Below are 23843 nucleotides of genomic sequence, written 5' to 3'. Positions count from 1 at the left end.
CAGCATCTAATGGGATGATCATGTGGTTTTTTTTACTTTGAGTTTGTTTATACAGTGGATTATGTTGATGGATTTCCATATATTAAACCATCCCTACATCCCTGGAATAAAACCTACTTGGTCAGGATGGATGATTGTTTTGATGTTTTCTTGGATTTGGTTTGGGAAGATTTTATTGAGTATTTTTGCATTGATATTCATTAGGGAAATTGGCCTGAAGTTCTCTTTCTTTGTTGGATCATTGTGTGGTTTAGGTATCAGAGTAATTGTGGCTTCATAGAATGAATTGGGTAGAGTACCTTCTGTTTCTATTTTGTGAAATAGTTTGAGCAGAGGTGGAATCAGGTCTTCATTGAATGTCTGATAGAACTCTGCACTAAACCTATCTGGTCCTGGGCTGTTTTTGGTTGGGAGCCTATTAATGACTGCTTATATTTCTTTAGGAGATAGAGGACTGTTTAGATCATTAACCTGATCCTGATTTAACATTGGTACCTGGTATCTGTCTAGAAATTTGTCCATTTCATCCAGGTTTTCCAGTTTTGTTGAGTATACCTTTTTTTTTTTTTTTTAGCAGATTTAATTCTTTTATTTTTCTTGTACAAATACCTTTTGTAGTAGGATCTGATGATATTTTGGATTTCCTCAGGTTCTGTTGTTATGTCTCCTTTTTCATTTCTGATTTTGTTAATTAGGATACGGTTCCTGTGCCCTCTAGTTAGTCTGGCTAAGGGTTTATCTATCTTGTTGAATTTCTCAAAGTACCAGTTCCTGGTATGGTTGCTTTTTTGAATAGTTCTTTTTGTTTCCACTTGGTTGATTTCAGCCCTGAGTTTGATGATTTCCTGCCGTCTACTCCTCTTGGGTGAATTTGCTTCCTTCATTTCTAGAGCTTCTAGGTGTTCTGTCAGGCTGCTAGTATAAGCTCTCTCTAGTTTCTTTTTTGGAGGCACTGGGGGCTATGAGTTTTCCTCTTAGGACTGCCTTCATTGTGGCTATGTTGTGGCTTCATTTTCATTAATCTCTAAAAATTCTTTAATTTTTTTCTTTATTTCATCCTTGGCCAAGGTATCATTGAGTAGAGTATTGTTCAGTTTCCACGTGAATGTTGGGTTTCTATGATTTATGCTGTTATTGAAGATCAGCCTTAGTCTGCGGTGATCTGATAGGATGCATAGGATAATTTCAATATTTTTCTATCTGTTGAGGCCTGTTCTGTGACAGATTATGTAGTCAATTTTGGAGGAGGTACCATGTGGTGCTGAGAAGAAGGTATATCCTTTTGTTTTGGGATATAATGTCCTGTAGATATCTATTAAATCCATTTGTTTCATAACTTCTATTAGTGTCCATGTATCTCTGCTTAGTTTCTGTTTCCAGGATCTGTCCATTGGTGAGAATGGGGTGTTGAAGTCTCCCACTCTTATTGTGTAAGGTGCAATGTGTTCTTTGAGCTTTACTAAAGCTTCTTTAATGAATGTGTCTGCCCTTGCATTTGGAGCATAGATATTCAGAATTGAGAGTTCCTCTTGGTAAATTTTACCTTTGATTAGTATGAAGTATCCCTCCTTGTCTTTTTGATAACTTGGGGTTGGAAGTCAATTTTATTCGATATTAGAATGGCTACTCCAGCTTGTTTTTCGAACCATTTGCTTGGAAAATTGTTTTCCAGCCTTTCACTCTGAGGTAGTCTGTCTTTTTCCCTCAGGTGAGTTTCTTGTGTAGCCAGTCTATTAGTCTATGTCTTCTTATTGGTGAATTGAGTCCATTGATGCTAAGAGAAATTAAAGAAAAGAACATTGTGTGAATTTGGTTTTATCATGGAATACTTTGGTTTCTCCATTTATTGTAATTGAGAGTTTTGCTGGGTATAGTCTGTGCTGGCATTTGTGTTCTCTTAGGGTCTGTATAACATCTGTCCAGGAAATTCTGGCTTTCATAGTCTCTGGTGAGAAGTCTGGTGTAATTCTAATAGGCCTGCCTTTATATGTTACTTGATCTTTTCCCCTTACTGCTTTTAATATTCTATGTTTATTTTGTACATTTGTTGTTCTGATTATTATGTGTTGGGAGGAATTTCTTTTCTGGTCTAGTCTATTTGGAATTCTGTAGGCTTCTTGTATGTTCATGGGCATCTCTTTCTTTAGGTTATTGTAGTTTTCTTCCATAATTTTGTTGAAGACATTTGCTGGCCCTTTAAGTTGAAAATCTTCATTCTCATCTACTGCTATTATCTGTAGGTTTGGTCTTCTCATTTTGTCTTGGATTTTCTGGATGTTTTGAGATAGGATCTTTTTGGATTTTGCAATTTCTTTGATTTTTGTGTCCATGTTCTCTATGGAATCTTCTGCACCTGAGATTCTCTCTTTTATCTCTTGTATTCTGTTGCTGATGCTCACATCTATGGGTCCTGATTTCTTTCCTAGGGTTTCTATCTCCAGAGTTGTCTCCCTTTGGGTTTTCTTTATTGTTTCTACTTCTCTTTTAAGTCTTGTATGGTTCTGTTTAATTCCATCACCTGTTTGGTTGTATTTTCTTGTAATTCTTTAAGGGATTTTGAGTTTCCCTTTTAAGGACTTCTACCTGTTTAGTAGTATTCTCCTGTATTTCTTTAAGTGAGCTATTAATGCCCTTCTTAAAGTCCTCTACCAGCATCATGAGATATTATTTTAAATCTGAACCTTGCTTTTCGGGTGTTTTGGGGGTTATCCATGACTGACTGAGGTGGGAGTGCTGGTATCTGATGATGGTGAGCTCTCTTGGTTTCTGTTACTAAGATTCTTAGGTTTGCCTTTAGCCATCTGGTAATCTCTGGCGTTAGTTGCAATAGTTGTCTCTGGCTGGATCTTATTCCTCCTGCAATTCTGTTAGCCTCTGTCAACAGTCTTGGGAATTCAGCTCTCTCCTGAGTCTCAGTTGTCAGAGTACTCTTTGCAGGCAAGCTCTCTTCTTGCAGGGAAGATGCACAGAGGTCTGGCATTCAGACCTGCCTCATGGCTGAAGATGAAAGCCCGAAACAGGGCCTGTCCCAGAAGATGTGTTTCTTCTGCAGTCTGTGTGCTCACCTGCACAGACTGGTCTCCGAGGGACCTTGGACACAAGATGGCTCCCTTACTTGCTCTGGCAGTCAGAGCCCTTCCAGGTAGCCACCTCTCCTCTGGCGGGGATCGTGCCCAGATGTCTGGAGTCTGAAATGGGGGTCTGTCCCAGAAGCTGTGTTGCTTCTGCCTGTCCCAGAAGCTGTGTTGCATCTGCAGTCTGCTTGCTCAAACTTCTCACTCTGAAAGCTGACCTGTGTAGATTGGTCTCCGAGGGACCAGGGACAGAAGATGGCTCCCTCACTTGCTCTGTGGGTTAGAGCCCTCCCAAGTGGCCACCTCTGCTCTGGCGGGGAAGGTGCCCAGATGTCTGGAGCCTGAAATGGGGTTCTGTCCCAGAAGCTGTGTCACTTCTGCCTTTCCCAGAAGTTGTGTTGCTTCTGCAGTCCGCACTCTCACCTGCACAGACTGGTCTCTGAGGGACCTAGGACACAAGATCGCCCACCAGATTTTAAACTACCCACTTGTAAGTTATGCAGCTTCTAGTTTTGTTTTTCACATTCAGTGGTGTTTGTCATGAGCTTGGACATAAAGGCTATTCCTCGTTGCTTAACACTGGTCTTAAGAGTTCTCCAAAGGAACCGAGCTGATAGAGTGAATACACACAAAATAGGGTTTGTAAAACTGGCTTACAGGCTATTACCAGACTCTTCCATCAATGGCTGTCTCTCAGTTGAGAGACTGAGAGCCCTGTAGTTCCCTTGCTAAATCCAAAAGATTTAGCAGTCCTAATCTGGTACTGGAAGGCTGCAAGATTCTTTGGGAGTATTTAGCCCATGTTGCAACAAAGTAACTGAGTTTTCAAATCAGAGAAGGAATTGCAGCAGTAACAGTAGAGTAGATGAACTGACCAGCAAGAATGATGTCTAAGCAAGTAGAAGAGGGACATTTTCTTATTTTCTGGGAAGCTTCCAGAATGTGCTGCCCACATTTATACCTTGTTTTCCAATCAATTACCAGTCATCACCACCACTCCTCCCCAGACATGCGCATGAGCTGAGTTGCTCTAATTCCTCATTAAGACTTTTTTTGCTAGGTTTTTTTCTTTTCTTGGTTGTGTCAGATTGACAGTTAAAAGTAAGAATAACACTAACAACATCCATTTGCAATTCATTTCAGTGGCTTCTGGGACTGAAACATCTGGGAGAAGAAGCCTTTGCTACAGGGTATATGTTAAGAGAGAGAAGCAGACCTGCAGTTAAGGGGGAAGCCTGGCTCTTCCCAGGGAACCAGGTACAGTCAGATCCTGGGAAAGCTGCATCTCTATTGGTAACACCTGCTGGGAGAGACAGGCTGCAAGAGATTTTTAGCTTCCCAAGTCTTGGTCATACAATCTGAAACAGATGAGTAGAGAAAGAGTGAGCATGAAGACGTAATATTTGGTGATTAGCTGCCCTAAGATTTTTACTAAGGGGATGTTTGCAAGCCATAGGAAAATAGTAAAAAAGTTGTAAATATTTGGTTTTTAAATTTTGAATATAAATTAAGCATCTTTATAAATAACTTGGAATACTTTGTCACTTAAAAATTTAAACCATTTAGCACAATAATGATTTGTGAATATACTAAGTTGAGCACTAAAAAATAAATAGCATCTTCTGGGTATATGCCTAGGAGAGGTATTGCTGGATCCTCTGGTAGTACTATGTCCAATTTTCTGAAGAGCTGCCAAACTGATTTCCAGAGTGGTTTTATCAGCTTGTAATCCCATCAGCAATATAGGAGTGTTCCTCTTTCTCCACATCCTCGACAACATCTGCTGTCACCTGAGTTTTTGATCTTAGCAAATTCTAATTGGTGTGAGGTGGAATCTCAGGGTTTTTTTTTTTTTTTTTTTGATTTGCATTTCCCTACTCCTGGGCATATACCCAGAAGATGCTCCAACTTGTAATAAGGAACACATGCTCCACTATGTTCATAGCATCCTTATTTATAACAGTCAGAAGCTTGAAAGAACCCAGATGTCCCTCAACAGAGGAATGGATACAGAAAATGTTGTACATTTACACAATGGAGTACTACACAGCTATTAAAAGCAATCAATTTATGAAATTCTCAGACAAATGGAATGATCTGGAGGATATTATCCTGAGTGAGGTAACCCAAACACAAAAGGACACACATGATATATACTCACTGATAAGTGGATATTAGCCCAGAAACTCAGAATACCCAAGATACAATTTGCAAAACACATGAAACTGAAGAAGAAGAAAGGCCAAAGTGTGGATACTTCAATCCTTTTTAGAAGGGGGAACAAAACACCCATGGAAGGAGTTACAGCAACAAAGTGTGAAGAAGAGACTGTTGGAATGACTATCCAGAGACTCTCCCACCTGGGGATCCATTCTATATACAACCACCAAACCCAGACACTATTGTGGATGCCAACAAGAGCTTCCTGACAGGAGACTGATATAGCTGTCTCCTGAGAGGCTCTGCCAGTGCCTGGCAAATATAGAAGTGGATGCTCACAGCCATCCATTGGACAGAGCACAGGGTCCCCAATGAAGGAGCTAGAGAAAGTACCCAAGGAGCTGAAGGGGTTTGCAGCAATATGAACTAATCAGTACTCCCAGAGCTCCCTGGGACTAAACCACCAACCAAAGAAAACACATGGTGGGACTCGTGGCTCTAGCTGCATATGTAGCAGAGGATGGCCTTGTTGGTTATCAATGGGAGGAGAGGCCCTTGGTCCTGTGAAGGTTCTATGCCCCAATATAGGGGAATGCCAGGGACAGGAAGTTGGAGTGGGTGGGTTGGTGAGCAGGGGAAGGGGGTAGGGGGTTTTCAGCCAGAAATCCAGGAAAGGGGATAGCATTTGAAATGTAAATGAAGAAAACATTAAATAATAATAAAAAAAATGACTAGCTCAATCAGCCACTTTCTCCAACTTTCTTTTATATCCCCATGCTGTATTAGTGACTTTCTTCATTGACTAGGACAAAATGCCTCACCAAGGAACTTAAAGAAGAAGAAAAGGTTTCTTCTGGCTCCATCAAGCCAGAGAATGTCAACAGGAAGGTGGTCATGTGGCTGTCATAGTCAGGAAGCACAGAGTCATTGCTGAACTATAAAATTAGGAGGCCTGGCCCTCTGTGGTCAGTTTCTCCAGGAAGGCGCTGCCCTTGAAAGGCCCCATGACCTGAAACAGTGCCACCAGCTGAAGACCAGGTGCTCAAGCATGTGAGGCAGAGGATACTGTTTTACATTCAAACAGAATGCATCTATTGTTCTTCCATATTCTTCAGTCCTTCCTGCTTCTCCTTCCGGAGTCCTGCTGTTCCTTCTGCCCATCCCTTCCTAGTTTTTTAATGCACTAAGGTTTCCATTACCAATGTTTCATCTGCCAACTCCCTTCTCATGTTTATTATAAGAGCCTCTAGTGTCCCCTTAGGGACCACCCTTCACTTCCATGACACCTAGACTGTATCTTTTATTTTGTCTTGTTTTCTATGTCTTCAATCCTTAAATAGCATGCTTTTTGTTTGTTTGTTTGTTTGTTTTTCGAGACAGGGTTTCTCTGTATAGCACTGGCTGTCCTGGAACTCACTCTGTAGACCAGGCTGGCCTCGAACTCAGAAATCTGCCTGCCTCTGCCTCCCGAGTGCTGGGAGTAAAGGCATGTGCCACCACGCCCAGCTTCATGATGTCTTCTTAACTTTATTCAGGTTATATTTTATTCTGCACTGTGGAAGATGATGGAGTTTTTTCATCTTATACTCATTTGCTAAAATTTGCTTCACACAATGCAATTGATACGTTTTCATTTTAGTTAGGGATTTGTTGCTGGGAAAAATCACCATGACCATGGTATCTCTTTTAAAGGAAAACATTTAGTTGGGGTTGGATTACAATTTCAGAAGTTTAGTCCATTTATCATGGTGAGGGGAACATGGTAGCATGTAGGCAGATGTAGTGCTGGAGAAGCTGAGAGGTCTACATTTTGATCTGCATGTCACACTGGGCATAGCTTGTGCATAGGAGACCACAAAGCCCACCTCTTCAGTGATACCTTTCCTTCAATAAGGCCACACCTTCTCCAACAAGGCCACACCTCCTAATAATGCCACTCCCTATGATCCAAGCTTTCAAACACCTGAATCTATGAGAGTCATACCTATTCAAACCATCAAAGTTCTTTTCTTCTGTGTAGACTTGTGGTAATTAAGTCAGTTCTAGTGCTGTATATTAATTAGGTCCTTAACGAGTCTTACCTTTTGAAGTCCAGTCTTGAGGAAATTTTGGGGAATGATGTATATGAGGTATTTTTCTTGTTTTTGTGAATTCTCTCCATTGGAAATACCCGAAACTTGTGGTCAGGGCCTTGAAGCGTCTCATCTTTGCTCTCCTACTTCTTTATTTTCTTTTTAAGAAATGTACAAGAAACTCGAGCTTGTCCACGAGTTTTTCTTTGTTATTCTTCATAATTGACTGCACAGTTAATTTCCACTAGTCCCTGTGTGCTACATGTGATTTATAGAATTCTCTTTTCGGTTTCATTAAACTTTTTTTTTCTGAGGACACTATCTTTACTTTGGATGGCTTAAGTTAGAGACTTTCCTCAGGTGCTTACATCCTACGTCAGTGGTGCTTTGATCTGATTGCAATATCTAGCCAGAGGATGTGTACATCACCTAGCTCAGACATTCTAAAATTACCAGTAAAACTATTCTTTCAAACTTGAGTCCTTTTCAGTCATGGACTTCCATAAATGGTGACTGTGTGGACCCAACCATTCATGCTAAACCTTTGCAAATTATTCCGGTTCCTCTTCATTTTCAACACCTACCTATCATCTAACCATAAACTACAAAAGCATGAAATTTGTTCTCTGTATTCCAGATGTTCTAGCCATATTAACTTTTGGGATCCATAAACACTTAAGCTAGTTCTTGTTCAGCATGTCCTCAGGCCACTATGGCTGCCTACATTTTCAGATAACTTGTTTTTCAAATATTTAGACCTTAGCTAATTGCACCCTCCTTAGAAAAGTGTTTCTTGGTACTCTATGTGAAGTCAAGAATCTGAGATGATGTGGTTTTTTTCCTGCACACAGCATGTATTATCTTGTATTTCTATGCTTACTTCACTGTATATGCAGTGAGTATTTTTATTATCATTTATTCTTCACCTCCTGTAGATTTACAATGCAAGGACTTGGTCTCTTTTGTGTATAACTATATTCCCAGTGAATATCACACTTGGTAACTTGGAAAATATTTGATAAATATGAAACAAATATATACAAAATAAAAAGTGTTTATTGAAGTCTTCGGATATAGTGGATGAGCAGAAATCTGCTTTATTTCCCTCCATTGTTCATTCTGGTTAGCTAGCCAGTGGATTTCTTCCCTGTGGAGTAAATCTCTACTGTGTCCAATATCTTCTACCTTTCATAAGACAAGTCAACAGGACTATTTTACTTTAAACCTCTAAGCTTTCATCTGATGGAAAAGTAATAGTATGTAAAAGTATGCCTGGTAGGTGCACCCATGCTACCCGTTTGATATTTGCTTACTACACAGCTATTTCTGCCTCTCCCATGAATGGCAAAACATATATCTGAACAGGGACAGTGTTGTGAGAGAAAAAGAATTGTTAGTAATCACACCCACATTACAGAAAAAGGTAGACTGGCTGTGGTCCACAGGAGAGGGAACACTGTGGCCCACTTGAAACTAGTGGGTTTACTTAGTGCTAGAACACTCTGTATAGAAAAACACACTTTTTGGATTTCCCTTTCAAAGAATATCATGTAGACTATCTCTGAGCAGCCATTCCTACCTAGAAAGCTCTCTGTAAAGTCCCTGGTGCAGATGGTGTACAGCATGGCAATTTTTCATGACTCTGGATTGGGATTGTGAGCATCTTCCCCAGTTTTCTCCTGGTCAGCTCAGTTCATGGCAGGCAAGATGCTCACTGGAGTAGGTGCTCTGATCAGGCAGGTTAGCCTCATTGCTGCTCTGTGAGCCCAGGTGTCTGAGACACTGCCATAGTTATAGAGCTCTTTCTTCTTCCATGCCCCCTGTGTTAGGGACTTCTTTTTTTTTTTATTGCTGAGATGTACAAAAGGGTTTATTTCATCTTACAGCTTCTGCAACCCATCATCTGGAGAAGTAAGGGCTGGAACTCAAGGCAGGAAGCCAGAAACAAACTGAAGCAAAGGCAGCAGAGGAATGCTGCTTCCTGTCTGTCTTACATTTTGTTCAGCCTGGTTTCTTATACCTTCTAGGACCACACACCCAGGGTTGACATTGCCCACAATTGGTTGGACCTTCCCACATCAATATTTAATAAAGAAAATGTCCTACATGTCAATCTGGTTGGGGAATTTTCTCAGCTGAGGTTTCCTCTTCTAAAATCACTCAAGCTTGTGTCAAGTTGACATATAACTCACTAATTCAGCTTTCTTTTTTTTTTCAACCTCCTTTGTCCAAAACAAGATCTGTTTTTTATTTTATTCTTTAGTCATTAGTCAGACACTACTTATACAGAACCAGATGTCATTATAAACACTTGAACATAAATCAAATTCTAAATATTACCCTGGTGGTGATTTCCTTCTAAGTTTGCTAAGCCAGCCCCCCTTCCCCTGCCAGAGTTCTGGATATATTATTTCTGAAATTCCCTTGTGCTTCCAAAAGCATCTTTATTTTCACTCAATTATCCTGGGTCACTGACACCAATAAACAATCCCACAGTGACTTAGGCTGTATGAAATCTTAGAATATTATTTTTGTTCATAGTTTATAGACAATCCATGATAAGATTTTTAACTTTAAAACTTTAGCTCAAACTCTTAGTAAGAAAAAGTCATATATGACTTTCTGCCATTTTGGTTTTTTACAAAGTTTTTATACTAGTCTGGACACTCAACATTTTGATTTTTCACTAAATGTGCCTAAAATAGTAACTGTTACTATCACTATTTTATTGATGAGAAAATGGAGCCCAAGAGGTGTTAAGTAACAAAAACCAAACACTTGTCATATCAATAAAGGAAAGCTGAGCAGGATTTGAACAGAGAAGGGCAACTTTCCCAGATTATGATTTTAATCATGATAACATTCTGCCTGAGGAGGCATCAACCAACATCACTTGTTCATCCCCTGTAGACTGTGTGTGTGTTGTTTGCATGTTGGCATGTTTGTGTATGAATCGATGAAGGCCAGAGGTTGATGTAAAGTGTCTTTTTCTCTGTTGGTGTATAGTGTCTTTCTACTTTAGGTTTTGAGATGGTGTCTCTTGCTGAATTCATGGCTCACAGATTTAGGAAGGCTAGCTGGCTAGCCAGCCCTAGAGTCTCTCCTGATCCCACTTTCATGGCACTAGAATTAGAGTTACATGTCCCCATACACTGATGTGTTAAAGAGCCACACTTAGGTACTCAGTCTTGCATACAAAGCACTGACTAATGCCATCATCTCCACAGCCCAGTGTCCTCCAAATCTTTCCTCAAGTGGTTGTACAGTCACCAAAGGATGTTTGCATGTGTGTTTACAGCTTCTGTGCCTTGAGGAATATTAGGGTCCAGGCTGAAATGGGACTTGACAGTTGAAGCACCGGAGACAGTAGGCTGAAACAGATATCACAGGAAAGAAAGGTGACCTGAGAAGAAGAATAGTCAAGATATGTTCCTAACTGTCTTTCCTTGTAACATTTTGTGGATTAGCTCTATGGAGAATGGGACTTATTTAGACAAAGGACTGAAGCTTTTTCATTATTCAAGGGCAAAGAGGCTCCATCTGTAATAACAGCTGGTATAGAGTAAGGGTCCTTAGTGACAGGCGTGAACCTGGAGCAGAGGTGAAGGAAAACACAGGTACCATTGATTTGGGCTGCTTCCTTGTGCTGATTGTGATTATCTTGTAAATGAAAGAGGTTTACTTTCAGGTTCCAGACTTTACAGGCTTTCATTATCCCTTTAAGATCACATTAGCACTTTGCTAAGTAATTTTCAGTATTTTCCCAATTTCTTTCCAGTTCAAACTAGTTTAGCTGTAAAGTAGGGACAGAGGTTCTGTATTTTATTAAATAAAATCTCTAATTGTAGGCACACAAGATTTTCCAGCAGAACAAAAACACTTTTAATGATGGACAGTTTATTCTAATATTGTTAATTTTAATGCTGCTTATTCTAACAGTACTGTTCATTCTTTTTTTTTTTTTTTTTTTTTTTTGGTTTTTCGAGACAGGGTTTCTCTGTACAGCCCTGGCTGTCCTGGAACTCACTTTGTAGACCAGGCTGGCCTCGAACTCAGAAATCCGCCTGCCTCTGCCTCCCGAGTGCTGGGATTAAAGGCGTGCGCCACCACGCCCGGCCTGTTCATTCTAATATTGGTACAAACTATCACCTATACGATTATCAACATGGTTAAGATACTTAGTCACTGGTGAGATCCCTTAAATTTATCCCCTTACACTCATTTTCATTTCTATATTTATCAATGTGTATATGTAAATATATATAGTCCATATACGTAAGCATATATTTTATGCAATATAAATTTGTAATATATATTTAAACATACTAGAATATTTGCTGTAGGAATAACATACATGTACCTGTTACACCATATTCAAAGTTCAGTATCCTAACATTATAGAATGTATATTGATAACAATGCCTGCATTTATTGCCTAAAATGTGTTAAATAATAAGTGTTGTTTGTCCTCAATGTGATTCTGTGACAGCCAGATAGATTAAAGCTCTCTAGGAACGTCTAGGAACATGGAGAATATTGGCATGCGTTCTCTGACTAGAGAGGCACTCCTGTGGGCTGTGATTCTAAATCCCTCATCTTGTGCATCTGTCAGTAATAAAGCAATAGATGGCAGCCCAAGCTCTACATTGAAGAGGACTTGGGGCATGGTGGCTGGTGATACTCTCTGGGTCTGTCCTATGTCACCTAATTGAAGCTGCACATGATGTCACTTGGCCTCACATGCCAAAGCAGCTCTGTGTTCTTTCTTGATGATGGGATTCCTGCTATAACCCCTGTCATTGCCTCATAGATGACATGTTTTTTCCTGTACCTCATGCCACCAATTATTTTTCTTTTCCCAAAAGCATGTCAATTATGTCCCTGTCACCATTCCAGCCAGAGGGAATGAAGTCTTGTTTTCTGTTACATTTATTTGAGATTACTGTTTTGTTCTAAGACCTTTCTGTTTTTTTCTCCTCCCTAATTTTTTCCCCTGCACTGTAATTGTGTTTTGTTGTCTCTTTTGATAAGAAAGTATCTGCACTTGACATCTTGTCAGAGCATTTTTTTTTTTATTTCTGGTACTTAATTGTGGATGTCACTGTGATCTTACAGGTGTGTCATACTTGTCAAATTCTCACAGGTGATGTTCAGCATCTATCTGATGGCTGCCATGGATATAAGAGAACCTTTTATCAAATACATTTATGGCCCTTGAGGAGTCTCAGGAGGAATGAAAGGTAGGTTATTCTATTGCCACTTACTCCCAGGCTGTTCTGTGTTTATCAACAAAAATCAAAGAATCTTTTGCACACCTATATATTTCCCAGGATATTTATTAAACTTGACAATTTCATTGAACTCTTCATATCATTGTTTTCTTCCTATATTAAATATATTAGTTCCCCCCCCACACACACACACACTTTCCTTTGGATGTGTTGAATCACTAAAATTGGAAACTTGATGAGAAATTGCAATGAAGTTGTTTCTTTTTAAGCTAAGTTTGACAATGAGCATCTACCTAGAACCCTAGCATTTGGAGAATTTAGAGACAAGAGGATCTGAAGTTCAAGGTTATCCTAGAGCACAAAGTGAGTTTATGGTGTGCCTGGAATACTGAGACCATTCAAAACCACCATTATCAAACAAAAATTCTCTCTCTCTCTCTTTCTTTCTTAAGTTCTGAATAAGTGTGTTAAGAGCCCTAATTTGCAAAACACATGAAACTCAAGAAGAATGAAGACCAAAGTGCGGACACTTCGACACTTCGTAGAATTGGGAAGAAAACACCCCTAGACGGAGTTACAGAGACAAAGCTTGGAGTTGAGATGAAAGGACGGACCATCCAGAGACTGCCACACCCGGGGATCCATTTCATAATCAGCCACCAAATGCAGACACTATTGAATATGCCAGCAAGGTTTTGCTGAAAGGACCCTGATATAGCTGTCTCTTGTGAGGCTATGCCAGTGCCTGGCAAACACAGAAGTGGATGCTCACAGTCAGCTATTGGATGGAACACAGGGCCCCCAATGGAGGAGCTAGAGAAAGTACCCAAGGAGCTGAAGTGCTCCCTATAGGTGGAAAAACAATATGAACTAACCCCCAGAGCTCATGTCTCTAGCTGCATATGTAGCAGAAGAAGGCCTAGTCAGCCATCATTTGGAAGAGGCCCCTTTGTCTTGCAAACTTTATATACCCCAGTACAGTGGCATACCAGGGCCAAGAAGTGGGAGTGGGTGGGTAGTGGAGCGGTGGAGGGGGGTAGGGGTAGGGTATAGGAGACTTTTGATATAGTATTTGAAATGTAAATGAAGAAAATACCTAATAAAAAATTGGAAAAAGAAAAAAGAGTACTCATGAAATATTAATGATTTTAATGTCTGGTATCTTGCATATTGCTTTTTTTTCTCAAGCATGTATGCTAATTTCATACATGCAAATAATTTTTAGAACAAGTTCCTACTGATTCCCATTCAATTCACCCCTTATCATTTGACCACTCTTTCCTCCTAGTGTCGTAAACTACTTTACATATTCCTTCCTGTTAATATAGTTGTAAAAGTGTATAGGAATATCACTGTTGTATAAATGTTGACGATATTTGGATGGAAATCAAAATTAAAGATTTTCTTCTTGTTCTAATATAGTGATTCTCAACCTTTCTAATGCTGTGGCCTTTTAATACAGTTCCTCATGTTGTGATGGTAAACTCCAACTATACAATTATTTGTGCTGCTACTTCATAACTTTAACTTGGCTACTGTTATGAATCATAATATATTTATATAAATATAATCACAATATATTTATTCATATAATCATAATCATATTTATCTGATATGCAGGGGATATCTGGTATGTGACCCCTATGAAAAGGCCAAGCTTTCCCAAGGGGTTGTGACTCACAGGTTGAGAACCCCTATTCTAATGCATTATCTAAGCAATTTATTAGAGAATGAAGGAGCATGGGCCTGGTGAGATGGCTCAGTGGGTTAGGAGCACTAACCACCCACATAGCAGCTAACAACTGCCTATAGCCCCAAGATCTGACACCCTCACACAAACATGCATGCAAGCAGAACAACAATACATTAAAAAAAAATGAAGGAGCAAAAGAATGAAGGTCCAGTGCTAGAACCTGATTTTGATATCACAGCTTTGAGTTACATTGCGGTTTGTGGAGGTTGTAAACTAGTTAGTCCTGGCTGGGGAGTCAGAATGATCCATGGTTCCTCACATATAAAATGGAAAAGTAGGTGTCTCATTTAGGGTTTTACTGCTGTGAACAGACACCATGACCAAGGCAACTCTTATAAGGACAACAGTTAATTGGGGCAGGCTTCAGTGCATTGCCATCAAGGCTGGAGCATGGCAGCACCTAGGCAGGCATGGTGCAGGAGGAGCTGAGAGTTCAACATCTTGTTCCGAAGGCAAAAGAAGACTGGCTCCCATGTGGTTAAAAGGAGGGACTCATTGCTCACCCCAATAGTGACATGCTTCCTCCATCGACTCCAACAAGGCCACACCTCTTAATAGTATCACTCCCCACATCAAATATATTCAAATCACCACAGCAGGCCATTTCTAAAAAGACTGTAAGATTATAATAACCACAGGGAATTGCCTGCCATTGATGCACATAATTGTGTCTTCCATCCTGAATCCCAGTTGCATTACATTCAAATGAAATGAGGTAGCAGATTTTTATTTATTTATTTTTTAAAAAGGCTTCCATTCTGCCAGGGGCTGAGGTATCCTGGTGTCCTTTGTTACCTCTTGGCACTTCAACAAATATTACAAATCTGACTGTAACCCTGTCTCTCTGTGCCAGTACTTTCTCACATTTACTGTCTTCTTTTCTTGCTTCTTGCTCTTGTAATTCCAGCCCCTTCTTCCTTTAGCTATTCTCAGACTTTAAACATTACATCATAGCACTCTAAGGGTCTCAGGAAATGCCATCTCCTTCCAGTTGGTTTATAGAGAATAGTGTAAGCTAGATTAGAGTAGGGATATGGTAAGGGAGAGACTCAAAGGTTATCATTCGAATCCATTTTTTTTCTTTCAAATTTCATGTCATTCTGACCAGTTTTTCTCTATTGCAAAGGTGCAGATTTCCATCCAGTTACTTACAAATGAAAGTAAGAATGAAGTACAATTTCTCAGCTGTGGGAAGCTCAGGGTTGTGGGCCATTCATTCCATCTGTGAGGTCCAGTTTCATCCCATAAAAGCCAGCTGTACTTATTGCTATGTGGCTGCAAGAACATTTGCCTCCTGCCTTAGGAGAAAAAACACAAGGCACAGACGGGGCTTCCCTTGTTATTTTAGTACATTACAGCAATCGTTTAGTGTTTATTACACTAATTAATTACCTCCCTGTTTATTTTGCGCGATTATTTGCTTTTACTTAGTGGGTAGATAATGAATTCCTGTTAGCTGAAGAGAGATAAAAGAGAAATTAAAAAGATCTGGAACTCTGACTAGGCAAGTTCAGACCCATAGTGAGGCTGCTGCATGCCTGAGGCAAGCCTCTCTCCACTTCCAGTGCAGCATCTCTGAGCCCTGTGCTTCTGCATTGTGGTGCTCAGTGTTTGAACTTGGAGGCAACTACTCACTCAGCTATGCTTCATCTGCATTATGATATGCGTGGATATAACAAATACATTTAAAGATGTAATTAGTACAAGAGATCTTTCGGCCATTTATTAGGAGACACATTTGTGGAAAGCCAATACAAGGTTATTAACACATTGATGGAAGATTTGAATGCTTGCAATTAGTATTTTATAAACAAGTGTTCAAGTTCCTTTAAAGATGAGATGACATATTTAAACAAACAACTCCCTAGCTATAGTTATCATTGGCATTTCATTACACCACGAATTACATATCCAGTCTGGGCACTTCAAGGTAGAAGAAGTATGTTTATTAAATAGCTGGTAAAACCTGATAATGAATGTATCAAAAAATGGAGGCAGTTGGCTTTGCAGAAGCTCCCCACAACTTCTTTATAGTGTGTTAGTAGACAAGTACATCATAGTTGAATTTCATAGATTTAAGAAGATAGTATTTTTAATATTATGGAGAGCAATTAGATGGCATTTATTATTTTGTGATTGGCCAAAGCGATTGTGTTGAAATCAAGGGAAATTTTTTTTGAAATATCTCTATTGTAGTGTTTATAGAAATTGGTTTATAGGTTAATGTGAAGTCCAGAGATATCAGAGCCTTTGGGCAAAAAGTTATGGGGTGGTTGTTATATGCCACCAAATGTAGGGACTGAGAACTGAACTCAGGTTCTCTGAAAGGTCTGCATGGACCTTAACTGCTGAGGCATTGCTCCATGCTACACATCCATATTTTGAAGTAAATTTTAGAATCATGTTTTTAAGTAAAACAGAATTACTACAAAACAGAATTACTGCAATTTCCTCTGACATCTCTCCTCTCCAACCCTTTCCATGCCTCCCCACTCTCAAGTGAACATATTCTTCTTCTTTAAAATACGTTTAAGATTCAGACATTCTGAAGTTTTGCAAGTGGTATGATGTGGTTTGAACTGTGAGCTTTTCATAGATATTGTTAAGCTGATTAGTTGGCTTCAGAACAAGATGGAACTAAAGTGTGGTTTGTCTGTAAGTTCAAAGCTTTTGCATTTTTCTTGTTTAAGTCAGATTGAATACTGTCATAAAATGTACTATGTACTTTTTAAAGTTATAATCATGGAATATTAAATTTTCCCCAATATTATTATTCTAGCATATTATATTGATTTATGTTCACGTAAATTTTATCTTATCTTTAATTGACTTGCAATGATTATACATATTTATGGGTGATGTGTACATGTGATTTTCTATATATGTGCAATGAGCAAATGATGTCATTTTGAAAGAACCTAGTGGGGAAACCCCCACTCAATTCCCGAATCTGCACATATCCAAGGAATCACAAGAGACCGTCTTGATGCAAACACATGAGGTAGTTTAATGCTGACATGTATCTCACACAGGTGACAGAGGTTGTCGACCACGAGGCTCGAAAGCTAGGGATTTTTTTTATAGAAAAGGGGCTGGGGCTGGGGGAGGAATTGGCACGGTTTCACACGATTGGTTCATTTAAACATCACCAGAATGATTACACATCAGAAAAAGAGAACGTGCAGGTCAGGGCATCAAGAATTCTGAGGGCTGGGTGCTTATCTAAGTCAGCAGAGCATCTAGTTAACATTTAACCCAGGTCAGAAGGGCAGGAGATAGGGAGGTGCTGGGCCAGTCCGGACATTCTTGTATGTCTTCTCTATCTTTATGGCTAGCCAGTTCCTGGGATTCCTTTACAACCTTTGTTCTTTGCTCTAGGCCCAAAAAGCCTTCCTAACTAGCAAGCAGCATGAGTCATGGATCTTGAATTTTAATTTTCTTTCAATTTAACATATATGCGTATATGCGTACATATAATCTATCTCTAGTGGGGGCATGATAATCCTCTTTTTTAATTTACTTTTTAGTGTATAGTAAGGGCTGAAGAGATAGGCCAGTGGTTTAGAGCACTATTGCTTTTACAGAAGACCTGAGTTTGATTCCTAGTACCTGTATAGTATCTTGCAGCCATCAGTAACTACAATTCCAGTGGATGTGATGCACTTTTCTGACTCCACAGATACCAGGTTCACTCATGGCACATTACATATATGCAGACAAAACACTCATACACAGGAAATAAGTCAACCCCCCTACCCTCCCCCCCCCAATGTGTTAATGTGTGCTAGGGTAGAGCTTTGTCATAGACTAAATTAAAAGGAGAAAGTGAACTGAGTTCCAGCATTCATCTTGTTCTACTTCCTGGTGGAAGATGGAATGTGACCAGCCATCTTCTGCTCTTGTCCCCATGCTTTTTCCACTCTTGGATTCTATTTCCTCAGTGCACAAAGCACAACAAGTCCTTCCTCTTAAATTATTTCTTGTCATGTATTTTGCCATAATTAAAGTATAGTGACTAATTCAGTCAGAATGAAACCTGCAGCTGAATTACAATTCTGATAGGCTAGTTACTTGATTTTTAGAAAATTACTGTTGTATATTTACTTTTTAAAAAATCTGTTGTAGAGGCTGATAATGTAAACCTCTACTGTGGGGCTTTTGCAGACCTGCTTGTGGTTCAATAACAAAGACATGGGACTTTTATGAATTTTAAAGCTTTTGACTTTTAGCTTGGGCAGTCCATTGGCTAGCTGCTAACTTACCCTCATTTTCTAGCTTATGTCCCTGCCAAGTGAATACTTTTTATACCTTCTCACTCCATTCCAGTATGCCTTCTCCTTCCCTGTCCATCTCAAATCTCCCATTTCTGTCTGAGTATCTCCTGAATCTCACTTGTCCCCTTTTTTCTGCCCCAGCTTTTGGCTGTCAGATCATTATTATAACCAATCAGCAGTAAAACAAAGCTTGCTCCATCTCTTAGGATTACCTGTAGGCCATGGAGACTGCTTGATCTTCATCTTTTGAGCAGGTATAGAAAGACAAGCATTTCAAATAGAAAACCCTATGATGGGCCATAGAAATGACAATACCAAAATTCTTTCAGCACTTAGCTCTCTGTCTGTACAGAGTTAACAATTGAAAAAACAGAGATACATTCAAACAATGTGTGAAAGGTCATCCCTACAAACCAATGCTAATTTTGTGTTCAGCAACTATAAAAAAATATACAAAAAGTATCTAGCTTCTTTTTGCATGACATACTATAGAGCTCTCAACTACAGGGCCCAGATGTTTTGTATATGTGAGATTTAATTTTTAAATATTAACAAAATGTATTTATTAAATACTGTCTCTTACGGTTTTAAATGCCTTTACATATAGTAGACCACTTAATTTATCAAACTGTAATTCTACAAGTAACTAGTTACAGTTTAGATAGCAGCTCTCAACCTACCCAATATGAAAATTTAATTCTTTAAAATTATTCTTTCCTTGTAGAATGAATCATTATGTCAATGCTACAAGAAAAGCCTTGCTGTCATGACTCTGTGTTCTGTTTCAAGGAAGAATTCAATTTCATAAACATCGGTATAACAAAAGGGTGAACTTTTAGAATGATGAATATTATAACATCTGTAAATGGGCTCACCAGGTGCCAGAGCTCAGGCTTTTGGGCCCAGAGACCCTGCCTCCCCCCAGCTTACTCTCACACAAAGAAAAAAGCCAAGCAGGCGAGAGGCTTATGTTTGTCTTGAGGATTTTCAAAAGCAGTTTTGGTTTTTAAGCATTTATGTCTCCTGCCTGTCCATCTCTCTCTTTTTCTCTCACCCCTTCCCTCTCTTATTTTGTGTTCATATATAGAGATTAGGAGACTAGATAGATTAGATAGTTGGATCTATCCCACAATTAAACTCAAACACATGTCAGCAGGCGCTGGCAAGTGCCCTTACTTGCTAAGGCATCATGGGAGCTCCTTTCTGGTGTTTTTAATCTAAGCTCTTAGAAACAGGAGTGAGAAAAACTGGGGAGAGGAAGGTAAGTTGAAATTGGGTAAAAAAAGAAAAACTCTTGAGCTAATACACGATTATTGTTAATAGATAATGCACTGGCTAGTTTTGTGTCAACTTGACACAGACTGGAGTTATCACAGAGAAAGGAGCTTCATTTGGGGACATGCCTCCACGAGATCCAGCTGCAAGGCATTTTCTCAATTAATGATCAAGGAGGAAGGGCCTCTTGTGTGTGGGACCATCTCTGGGCTGATAGTCTTGATTGTATAAGAGAGCAGGCTGAGCAAGTCAGAGGAAACAAGCCAGTAAAAACATACCTCCATGGCCTCTGCATCATCTCCTGCTTTCTGGCATGCTTGAGTTCCAGTCTTGACTTACTTTGGTGATAAACAACAACATGGAAGTGTAAGCTGAATAAATCCTTTCCTCCACAACTTGCTTATTAGTCATGTTTGTGCAGGAATAGAAACCCTGACTAAGACAGATAATTACTAAAGATGAATGTTTGATGTAATTCAATAAAGATTTGTAGAAGGATGAAACCTAAACTAACATAGAAACTTTATAACTGCCTTTTCCTTTTATAGATTTATTTGTAAATAATGATACCATTATATGTTCTCTTAGGGAGATATGAGAAAACATGCATTTACATGAGATAGGGCACCAATATCTAAGCAAATAGACAATTATACCTACGGACATAAAATATATAAACACATGTACACATGAATAGCACAGATGTACTTATCAAGTCATATACATAAACACACATGTGTGCATGCATGTGCACGAGTGCCTGCACACACACACACACACACATACACACACTTATACACACACACTAAATAAAAGAGAAGAATTCACACAGGTAACACAAGAGTTAGTGAGAGTGGGAGGAGTGAAAATAGTACTTGATTTTATTTTACATTCAGAACCACATTCATGTGACATTGAGATGAACCAATGTGACTATTGGAGTTAAAGGAGCATAGGTGACTTTTACAGCAGGGGCTAGAACTCACGCAAGCTACATCACTTTGTCACTTCATAGGCATCCATGTCACCAAGGAGCCTTCTTTGTCCAGTGATTGTTGACTGCTTGTGCCACTCGGAGGAGGTGATTCTTGAGTCTTAACATCCTTATTTATTTCATGACCCATCTTTTTTTCTACATGAGGCAATGGTCCAGTGTAGAGGAAAAAGTCATACAAGAAATGTCAGTGTAAAAATGAAGAAAAGTCTTACTACATGTACCAAAACAACGCTGTGTCAAGTACCATGGAAGCCTCATGTCATATTAGCATTCTGGCTATAGGAGGATATTTCTATAATATAGTGATGTTTACATGTACTGTTGAATTATTAGAATCAATGCTTTCTCTAATCATTGTTAAATTACTATTGCTTAAGCAATCATGGCCAGGCTCCTCTGTTATCCAACCCCAACTGGTCAGTCCTAAAAACATGTACATATGGATAACACAAATGTACTTATCAAGTCATATACACAAATACACATGCATGCACACATGTGCACATACACACACACACACACACTACAAAAAGAGAAGAGTTCACAAAGATAACACAAGAGTTGGAAGGGGAGTGGGAGGCGTGATTCTATTGATTCTATTTTACATAGTACTCAAGTATAAAATTCTTTAAATAATTTTAAAGTAAACTATGGGCAATATAAAAAATCATGAAACAGAAACTATAGAATATGAGCATAAAAAAGCTATTGTGTATTCTGTGCTGGACTGTGGCAGCTTATACAGTTCCTCCTGGTGTTTGGAAGCTAGATGTTTGGAAGGAAGCTTTCAGGTGGTTGTGCAGCTTGGTTTCTCAGAGATGAAAATTCATGGTGTTGTCAGCAATAGCCCATTGTCTTCAACTCTGAGAGACAACCAATAGCAATGGTCTACACTGATTTAGAATTTTCGTGAACGATATTGTCTAATGAATTTTTAAGGTGTTTTTATATTTAGGATTAAGATTTTGTTAGATTTAAGCAATGGCTATTTTGGATAGCATTGTCAATCTATGAAGCATGACTTCATTAATTTACACACACACACACACACACACACACACATAGTGATTTGCATTACTTACATTTTAAATGAATAAAAATAATATGATTCTTTATGCCCTTTTCAAATATCCTTACTTTCATTTTCTTTCTCCTCCTTCTCCTGCTGTATCAGTTCCTTTACCCCTCCCCTTCTCTCCTTCATGGCATTTGTATCAGTTTATCCCCACTCTGGTGCTTACCTTCCTGATTTCTGAGGCACTCCAGGCTATACATTCCCATCTGAGGATTTGGAACAGGGACTGCAGTTGAAAGTGAACATTCCTCGAAGCATCTGTTTTTCTGATACTGTGTTACCTCATTCAGTACAATATTTTATACTTCTATTCATTTACCTATAAATTTAATGAGTTTAATTTTTCTTTTTAATTGATATTGAATATATGTATCACAGTTTCATTATCTATCCATCAGTTTAGGGATAATCATTCTACTCTCTAGGTGTTGTGAATAATGTGGCAAGGAGCATGGCTGAATAATTATGAAATGTTATAAATTTAAAAATATTCTTATTTCTGGTTCAGCAGTTAGGATCATGCATTGCTCTTGCAGAAGATCAGATTCCAGCACCAACATGGCGCCTCATAACCATCTGTAACTCCAATTCCAGGAATATGACACTTTCCACTTGCCTCAGCAGGCACCAGACATGCACATTATACACATACATACATACATACATACATACAAGAGGAGTACTTATATACACACACAAGTAAGAATAAATAAATCTGACAAAATTTAAATATATATATATATTACTATAGAGAAAGAAGGGTTTGAGAAAATATATTTTCATTTATACTATGGAAAATGATAATTTATATAAAAGAGTTTAAGTGGTTACAAACAAGATTAATGAACATTCAGAACCATATTAATGTGATGCTGAGATTCATCATTCAATGTAAATAAATGTTATTTTAAAGCAAATGTAAAATTGTTTATCTTCACCCATATTAATAATTTGATAAATGTCAGCTTAACATTTTTTAACTGTTTGTTTGGATTTGGAGCCATAGGAAACATTAGGCATCACTGCTAAAAATAATGACAGATTAAAAAAATATGTAGAAAATTTAAGTAACATTTTCCCCAGTGCAAAATGTATCTGTGCTTTGAACAGCTCTTCTCTTTGGTGAGCATCATCCTATTCAATGGTCACCAGTCAGAAGTAGAGACAGACTCACCATGACAACCAACTTTTTATAGACCCCGATATATTGAAGAGTATGATACTGTACCAGTCTACCTTGGGGGTGAACTCAGTGGCCAGTCCCACAGTTCCCCAGAGGAGGCTCCACTCCCAGATGCCCTAGCACACCCAGGATCATAGGATTAGGGGTGAGGAGCAAACAGCTTCTGTTCCAACACAAGCGGGAGTAAGGCACCCTGCCCAACCAGTGGCTTGGGTTTCTTCCCCCAACTAGTGTCTCTGGTACCTTCAGATCTACCTTGATTCACCTTGGGTTCAAACTCAGCAGCAGCCTGTTCCCCAACCTCCAGAGGAGTCTCCACTCCCAGGTGCTCTAGCATGAAAAGAATCTTAGGATTCCAGAATCCCAAGAGCTTGGTCACACCAGGTCTCAGAGACAGCTTGACTCACAGGAACATTGACATACTCAGAATCTCAGGATCCCAGGATCCCATAGTCACAGTATCACAGAAACAGCTGGACTGAGGAGTTATGACTCAGCCAGAATTTCAGGAAGACAGGCTCCAGTCAGATATAGTGAGAGCAGGGAGCATTAGAGATAATCAGAGGGCAGGAGGCAAGCATAAGAACAGAAGCAACAGAAACCAAAGCTACTTGGCATCATCAGAACCCAATTCTGTCACTGTAGCATGTCCTGGATACACCATCACACTGGAAAGGTGAAATTCATATCTACAGTCACTTCTCATGATGAAGATTGAGAACTTTGAGAAGGACATAGATAAGCACCTT

Source organism: Mus caroli, unplaced genomic scaffold, assembly GCF_978045245.1.
Source record: "Mus caroli unplaced genomic scaffold, Mus_caroli_1 scaffold_11, whole genome shotgun sequence".
NCBI classification, from domain to species: Eukaryota; Metazoa; Chordata; class Mammalia; order Rodentia; family Muridae; genus Mus; species Mus caroli.
This window is presented reverse-complemented; position numbering follows the sequence as displayed.